The 7,060-nt window shown below is 49.5% G+C and overlaps 1 protein-coding gene across 1 annotated transcript in view; it reads left to right on the top strand.

The window, feature by feature from the left end:
- Positions 1–468: 468 nt before the first annotated feature.
- The window catches only part of PPP1R16A (protein phosphatase 1 regulatory subunit 16A), a 55,142-nt gene continuing 48,550 nt past the window's right edge, over positions 469–7,060 (top strand). Inside the window, exon 1 of the mRNA XM_066624013.1 lies at positions 469–538. The gene's annotated coding sequence lies outside the window, so the exon portion shown is untranslated. The remainder of the gene's footprint in view (positions 539–7,060) is intronic.

The following is a 7,060-nucleotide window of genomic DNA, read 5'->3' as shown; positions in this document are numbered from 1 at the left end:
GGGCTGGCAAGCAGAACCAGAGCACTGGGCTGGCTGGGTGTTTGCCCCACAGAGCCCGGGGCACGGCCCGGCACAGCTGCAGCCCTCTGCCCTGCAGCCTGCGGGCTCAGAGCCCCGTCCTCTGCATGCCTACTCTGAAGTAAGCCGCTCGAGTCAGTGGGGCTTCCTCCCAGGAGAGTGTGGCGACGGCTGTCGCCTCAGGCACTCTGCACATGCTCGGAGCACTCTCCCTTCCGAGCCTGCCAGCTTTGTGCCTCGACCCGGTGGCGCAGCTGGAGGGGGCGGGCAAGCGGCGCCTCCCTTCGGAGCCATTCCCGGCGGGGGGCCAAACCGAGCCGTCCGAAGGGAGGCGCCGCTCGTCCGCCCTCCCCCCAGCTACGCCACCTCCTCGACCGCAGTGACAGCCCGGCTCTGCCCGCAGCCTCCTGCCCCGGCAGCCCCACTTCCTGCCTGGGCCGGAAGTGTGGCCGTTGCCGTGGCGACAGCTCGGGCCGACTGGGAAAGCAGGCCCGAGAGGCTGTTCGACTGCGGGGAAGGAGTGAGTGGGGTCTGGGTCACGTGCCACGCCCGCGCCCCCTGGAGGGCTGGGGGTGGTGGGCTGCCTCGGGCGTGGGGCTCGGAGGCTCCCCGGCTGGGGCTCGGGGAGGCTGCGGGGGAGCCGTGAGGGCGCAGTCAGAGCGCCGGGGGGGGGGGCCGGCCAGGGAAGAGCGCCCGTGATCGGGGGGCGGCGAGGGAAGGGTTAAGTCTTCGTGGTACTGCGAGGGGAGGAGCGGTGGCGTAGCTGGAGGGGGGCAAAGCACTGAGTGCTGCAGGGAGCCCCCTCCCCTCTCCGCCACTCTGGGTGGTGGACGGCCTCTGTTTTGCACCCACCACCCAGAATGGCTCCCAAGGGGAGGGGAAGGGGCGTGGGGAGGCTCCCTGCAAAACCTCGTGCTCTGCCCCCCCCGCTACACCACTGGCCTGGGGGAACCCCAGCGGAGAGGACCCCAGGCGGGGACGGGGCACGTGCGCGCTGGAGGCTTCTGCAGTCCTTGGTGGTGGGAGAAAGGCTCTCCTCTCTATCTCACATCGCCAGTTTGGTGTCGCCCAGTGGAGTCGGTGGGCAGGAGATTCAGGACAGGAGGAAGTCCCCCTTCAGAGTCTGCCGTGACTGTGAGCCTGTAGCAGCTGCCGCTGCGAATGGGCGCGACCAGCTCCTGGAGGAGGAGAGGGTTGTCAGGGGCTGCTGATCAGGAGGGCCTGCCATATGGAGCCTCCAGGTCCAGAGGTAGGTTACCTCTGAGCACCAGTTGCTCTGGACTCTGGAAATGGGATGCTGACTAGGTGGAGCTGCCCTGGTCGCATCTTGCAGGGCTGCTTTTATGCTGCTGTTCTGGTAATAAGCGGTTTGGAGCAGGGAGTGGCAGAGATCAAGGCCAGCCTCACTGCACAAGCAAACCCTGACTGTGGAAGCAAAATGTACTTTCAAGGCCCAAGGAAGTATCGGCATGCTGGCGATGCGTCTCTTGTCACGCCTGGAGCAATTGCTTGGGAAGAGAACGTCATGATGATGCTCAAAGTTTTCCTTGCTTGATGGGGTCCAGTGAGGTGGTAAATAAGGCATGGCCATATTGCGTGAACTGCGAGGAGGAGGTTGCCAGGTTTATAGGAGGGGACTGAGGGGCATAGTATGGGGCTCCTCTAGCTACATACTGACTGTAGCCACTGATGCATTTGTTGGGCACAGGAGCATCTGGAGCGCCCCCTTGCAGAACAACCCTTGCTTGTGGCATCACTGTGTTGATATGACACTGGAGGAGAATATACAGAAAAGGTGTTGCTTCTTGCCATGGGCAAAAGTGAGCAGTAGTGCCTTACAACTTCTGCAGAAGTAGAGGTTGAAAGTAACTGGGTGATGGTTTGTTGGTGATGGAATGTGCATGTTCTTGGCTCTGTACAGAATTTGTGCTTAACGCACAGAGTAACTCCAAAGCAAGTGTACTGTTTGGACCAGCAGAAATAGACATGATCACCTTTGCTATTTTGGATCCCTGAAAAATAAAATCACATTTTATCGTTTATATTCATATCTTCACTTGAGATGAGCTCCCCAAACTGTTGACAATAATTAAAACTCCATTGGGGTTTGCTCTGTTTTTATTGTTTTTTAACATTATTATTATTCCAAACTACATGAACACAGTTGTTAACTGGTTTTGAGCAATTGATACAAGTCTCAAGTGAGACCCAAGTATCCACTAGGTATTGGTGCAGTATGTAATGTTCCTAAAAGCGCTGTTTTTTGCAGTTCTGATGGTGTTATTTCAGTAAGCTGCAGTGGTTTAAAGTAATTCAGAAAACTTTCCAAGGTTGTTCCAAGTGCCCCTATGACAATGGGGACCACTTTGGTATGTTTTATCTATGGTCATGTGATTTCAATGACCAGGTCTTGGTATTTTGTCATTTTTTTCTAGTTCTTTTTATTGACTCTGGCATCTTCAGGAATTGCAGTGTCAACTAGCCAGTTGTTTTGATTTTCTCTTACTGTTATATCAGGTGTATTATGTTTGAGGTGTTGGTCCTCAACACAATAATAATAATAATAATAATAATAATCACGCAAACAGACTACAAGCAAAGGCATGATAAGATAGCAACAATGATACACTGGAACATCTGTAAAAAATACAAACTACCAAACTACCTGCAGTCAGAAACTGGTGGGACCAAAAAATTGAAAAAGTCACTGAAAATGATAATGCCAAAGTATTATGGGATTTCTGACTACAGATAGACAAAAAGCTATCACACAATACACCAGACATAACTGTAGTCAAGAAGAAAAACAACGTTATAATCATTGATATAGCAATACTAGGAGATAGCAAAGTGGAAGAAAAAGAGCTGGAAAAAAATAACAAAAAAAAAAGATTTACAAGTAGAAATTGAGGCTGTGGCAGAAGAAGACCAAAGTGATCCCAGTGCTGATTGGCGCCCTCGGTGCTATTTCAAAACACCTAGAAGGACACCTGAACACCCTTCTTGCAGCCACAGAAATTGCTACCCACCAACTACAAACAGCAACTTTACTGGGAACTGTTTACATTTTGTGACAATATTTATAACAGCAAAATAGGACAAAAACCAGGCATCTCAGGTCCTTGGGAAGGACTCAATGTCTGAATACAACAAACCAGTCAATACATCTACCTGAATGTGCGAAAATCACTTAATAATAATAATAATAATAATAGTTTTAATGTTGTGAACCACCTTGATTGCCCTTACTGGGAGACAGGTGGGATAAAAATTATTTAAATACATAAAATAATCTACCACAAACATGCTGCGTTAAGAATACATGGGAGTGCATCTGGGAGTCTCTGCTATGCCCTCCATCACAGCTTGGCACAGAGAGAAAGTGGCTGTATCTGGGTCTCATTCCAGCAAAAGAACAAGGAGTTCTCAACTGGTTGCATCTGTGAAACCAGTTTGCTAGGTGACTATTTGGTGTGCTGATTTCTGCAGTGGACTCTGGGATCTCTGTGTCTGACAGCATGTCTGGTTATCGCATGAACTCCTGATGTAGCCCCCTTTCAAAGAAGCTCCCTCTAAATATCTTTCCTGCCTTCTTTCTTGCCTGTTTCCTGATGTCCCTGGAACAGGCTGGAACAGTCCCTGGAACAGGCTGGAACAGTCCCTGGAACAGGCTGGCAAGGTGCTTCTGCTTCAGGTGTTTTCAGACCCCTTCCCTAGATCATTTGCAGTGAATATGCAAAGGCATAAGGGAACAACGACAGCCACTCTTTATAGCCTTCATAGATCTCACAAAGGCTTTCGACCTGGTCAGCAGAGACGGCCTCTTCAAGATTCTCTCCAAGATCGGATGTCCACCCAGGCTCCTCAGCATCATCAGATCCTTCCACAAGGACATGAAGGGCACTGTTGTCTTCGATGGCTCCACATCAGACCCTTTTGACATCCGAAGCGGAGTGAAGCAGGGCTGTGTTCTTGCACCAACCTTGTTTGGGATTTTCTTCGCTGTCCTGCTGAAGCAGGCCTTTGGAACTGCAACAGAAGGCATCTATCTCCGGACCAGATCAGACGGAAAGCTCTTCAACCTCTCCAGACTGAGAGCAAAATCCAAAGTCCAGCTGAAATGTCTGCGTGACTTCCTCTTTGCCGACGATGCAGCTGTCACTACCCACTCTGCCAAAGATCTCCAGCAGCTCATGGATCGTTTTAGCAAGGCCTGCCAAGATTTTGGACTGACAATCAGCCTGAAGAAAACACAGGTCATGGTTCAGGATGTGGACTCACCTCCCTGCATTACAATCTCTGAGCATGAACTGGAGGTTGTCCATGACTTTGTGTACCTTGGCTCAACGATCTCCGACACTCATTCTCTCGATGCCGAGCTAAACAGGCGCATTGGTAAAGCAGCTACCACGTTTTCCAGACTCACAAAGAGAGTCTGGTCCAACAAGAAGCTGACGGAACATACCAAGATCCAGGTCTACAGAGCTTGCGTCCTGAGTACACTTCTGTACTGCAGCGAGTCATGGACTCTTCGCCCACAACAGGAGAGGAAACTGAGCGCTTTCCACATGCGCTGCCTCCGACGCATCCTCGGCATCACCTGGCAGGACAAAGTTCCAAACAACACAGTCCTGGAACGTGCTGGAATCCCTAGCATGTATTCACTGCTGAAACAGAGACGCCTGCGTTGGCTCGGTCATGTCGTGAGAATGGATGATGGCCGGATCCCAAAGGATCTCCTCTATGGAGAACTCGTGCAAGGAAAGCGCCCTACAGGTAGACCACAGCTGCGATACAAGGACATCTGCAAGAGGGATCTGAAGGCCTTAGGGATGGACCTCAACAAGTGGGAAACCCTGGCCTCTGAGCGGCCCGCTTGGAGGCAGGCTGTGCAGCATGGCCTTTCCCAGTTTGAAGAGACACTTTGCCAACAGTCTGAGGCTAAGAGGCAAAGAAGGAAGGCCCATAGCCAGGGAGACAGACCAGGGACAGACTGCACTTGCTCCCGGTGTGGAAGGGATTGTCACTCCCGGATTGGCCTTTTCAGCCACACTAGACGCTGTGCCAGAACCACCTTTCAGAGCGCGATACCATAGTCTTTCGAGACTGAAGGTTGCCAATACATACAAGTAAGCTGATGAAAGGGTGGTTCTCTGGTGTGGGTTGTATGGCTGGTGTGTGTGTGTGTGTGTGTGTGTGTGTGTGTGTGTGTGTGTGTGTGTGTGTTTCTTGACCTAGACCAACCTCTATACTTCAGATGTCTGGTGAAACAAAGATTAATTAGCTACATGCAACCTGTCCCTTAGAAATGGAGGTGGTTTATCCCATTCAGATACAGACATTCACAGGATTGAATGTGTATATGTGTGTGGGGAGGGAGAGTTGGGTATAAATCTTTTAAATAAATACATTCTATGGAATGTGTATAGATTAACATTGTCTTTCCCACTCAAGATTCCCTGTTTGTTTCTGTATTTTGCTAACAATATGGTTCAGGCCTATTTCTGTTCAGAATCTGGAATAGCAACAAAGTCTTTTGGTTTCACTGGGGAATAGAGCTGGACCTCACCTGCTGTTCTCACCCACTTGCTGTTTTCACCTAGTAGGGTTTTGGGGAAACTACTAGTCTAACAGGATTATTGCTGTGCTAAATTCTACAGTGATTTGCAGAAGTAATTTATGGCTTTGCATTTGTTCTGCTTTTTAAAATGGACTTTCTGCCTGTCCAACTGTTCACTAAACTTACTGGTGAGGAGCATGTGAATAAAGATTCCCCCTAGTATATCCCCCTAGTAGAATAAAGACTCCCTAATAGTAGAATTTGAGATCACTGAATGAAGTTGACAATAGATTTGGGACAGGTAAAGGAGTCCTTGTTTACCCAATGTGTAATTGATTGATAGAATACAAAGTCTCAAAGTGTGAAGATGGCTGCTATTTTGCACATCTTTTCTAGAGGATGAGACCCATTCATGAAGGATCACTCTGGCAGCACGTCTTAGAAATGACAGCTAAATGAAACAGCCCTGTTCAGAGGCACTGTAGTTTTGAATACCAATTATCTGGGAACAAATAACAAGGGAAGGGGGGGGGGAACTATTGCCTTCAGGCCCTACTTCACAGGGGCATCTGGCTGGCCACTGTTGGAAACAGGATACCTGTCTAAATGACTCTTTGGGGGATTCATCATCTCCAGTGCCTGAAACAGCCATTGTTAGTCATCTCCTTCTGGTCCCAGAGGCTGGTCTGCGAGTCCATGATGCAGCAATTTTGCTGCAGTTAAACAGGTCTTGGCCTGGTCTGTACCTAGATGGAGTCTATCATGTATGCTGCCTTGAGTTCCACTGTGCACAATCAATGTAAGAAGCAAATTTCCCAGCAGACCATTACCCCTTCCTGCTGGCCTCTTGTGGAATCCATGCTGTGGCCTGTGGTTCCAGCAGTTTGAATATTTGTTCTTGGAATTTGCAGCCACTAAACCCATAGATTGGGTTTAGTGGCTGCAGCATAGAAGGGAGATTCTGTTTATAGTGAGTGGGATAGCAGAAAATGGGGAGAGTTATGCCCCATTCTTGGTTCAAGAACCTCTGATCAGCCCAGAGAACTCAGACTCATGCGCTTGAACCTTTCTGCCACTGCTAACCTAGCCAAGTGGTAGGCCCTTAATTATAAACATAAGGGATTTGAGTCTTCATATGCCTTCTTAAATTATATATACTTTTTCTTCACAATGTCTTGCTGAGGTCTGAGATGCCTTTTATGTTTTGGGTGATGCACTAGTGATCATGCTGTTATATCCCTGCATAAATGGCTGTGTCAGCCTTTTTTCCAGCCACTGACTGGGGGTGCAAGCAGCCCTTCCCTCTCAGTAAATGGCCTCCTTCTACGTAACCAAGCTTGCCATCAATTTCTGGGTGTTGCGTTGCGTGGCTTCCTGCTCTGCTTCTCTGATGGTTTTCCATCCGGTCAGCAGCTTGTCTGCTCCAGCCTAGTTTTTGGTTGAGTGCCTCTGGTTGCCAGGTACGTTTGACATTCCAGGTTT

This window comes from Tiliqua scincoides, chromosome 4 (assembly GCF_035046505.1).
Source record: "Tiliqua scincoides isolate rTilSci1 chromosome 4, rTilSci1.hap2, whole genome shotgun sequence".
Lineage (NCBI taxonomy): Eukaryota > Metazoa > Chordata > Lepidosauria > Squamata > Scincidae > Tiliqua > Tiliqua scincoides.
This window is presented reverse-complemented; position numbering and strand designations above follow the sequence as displayed.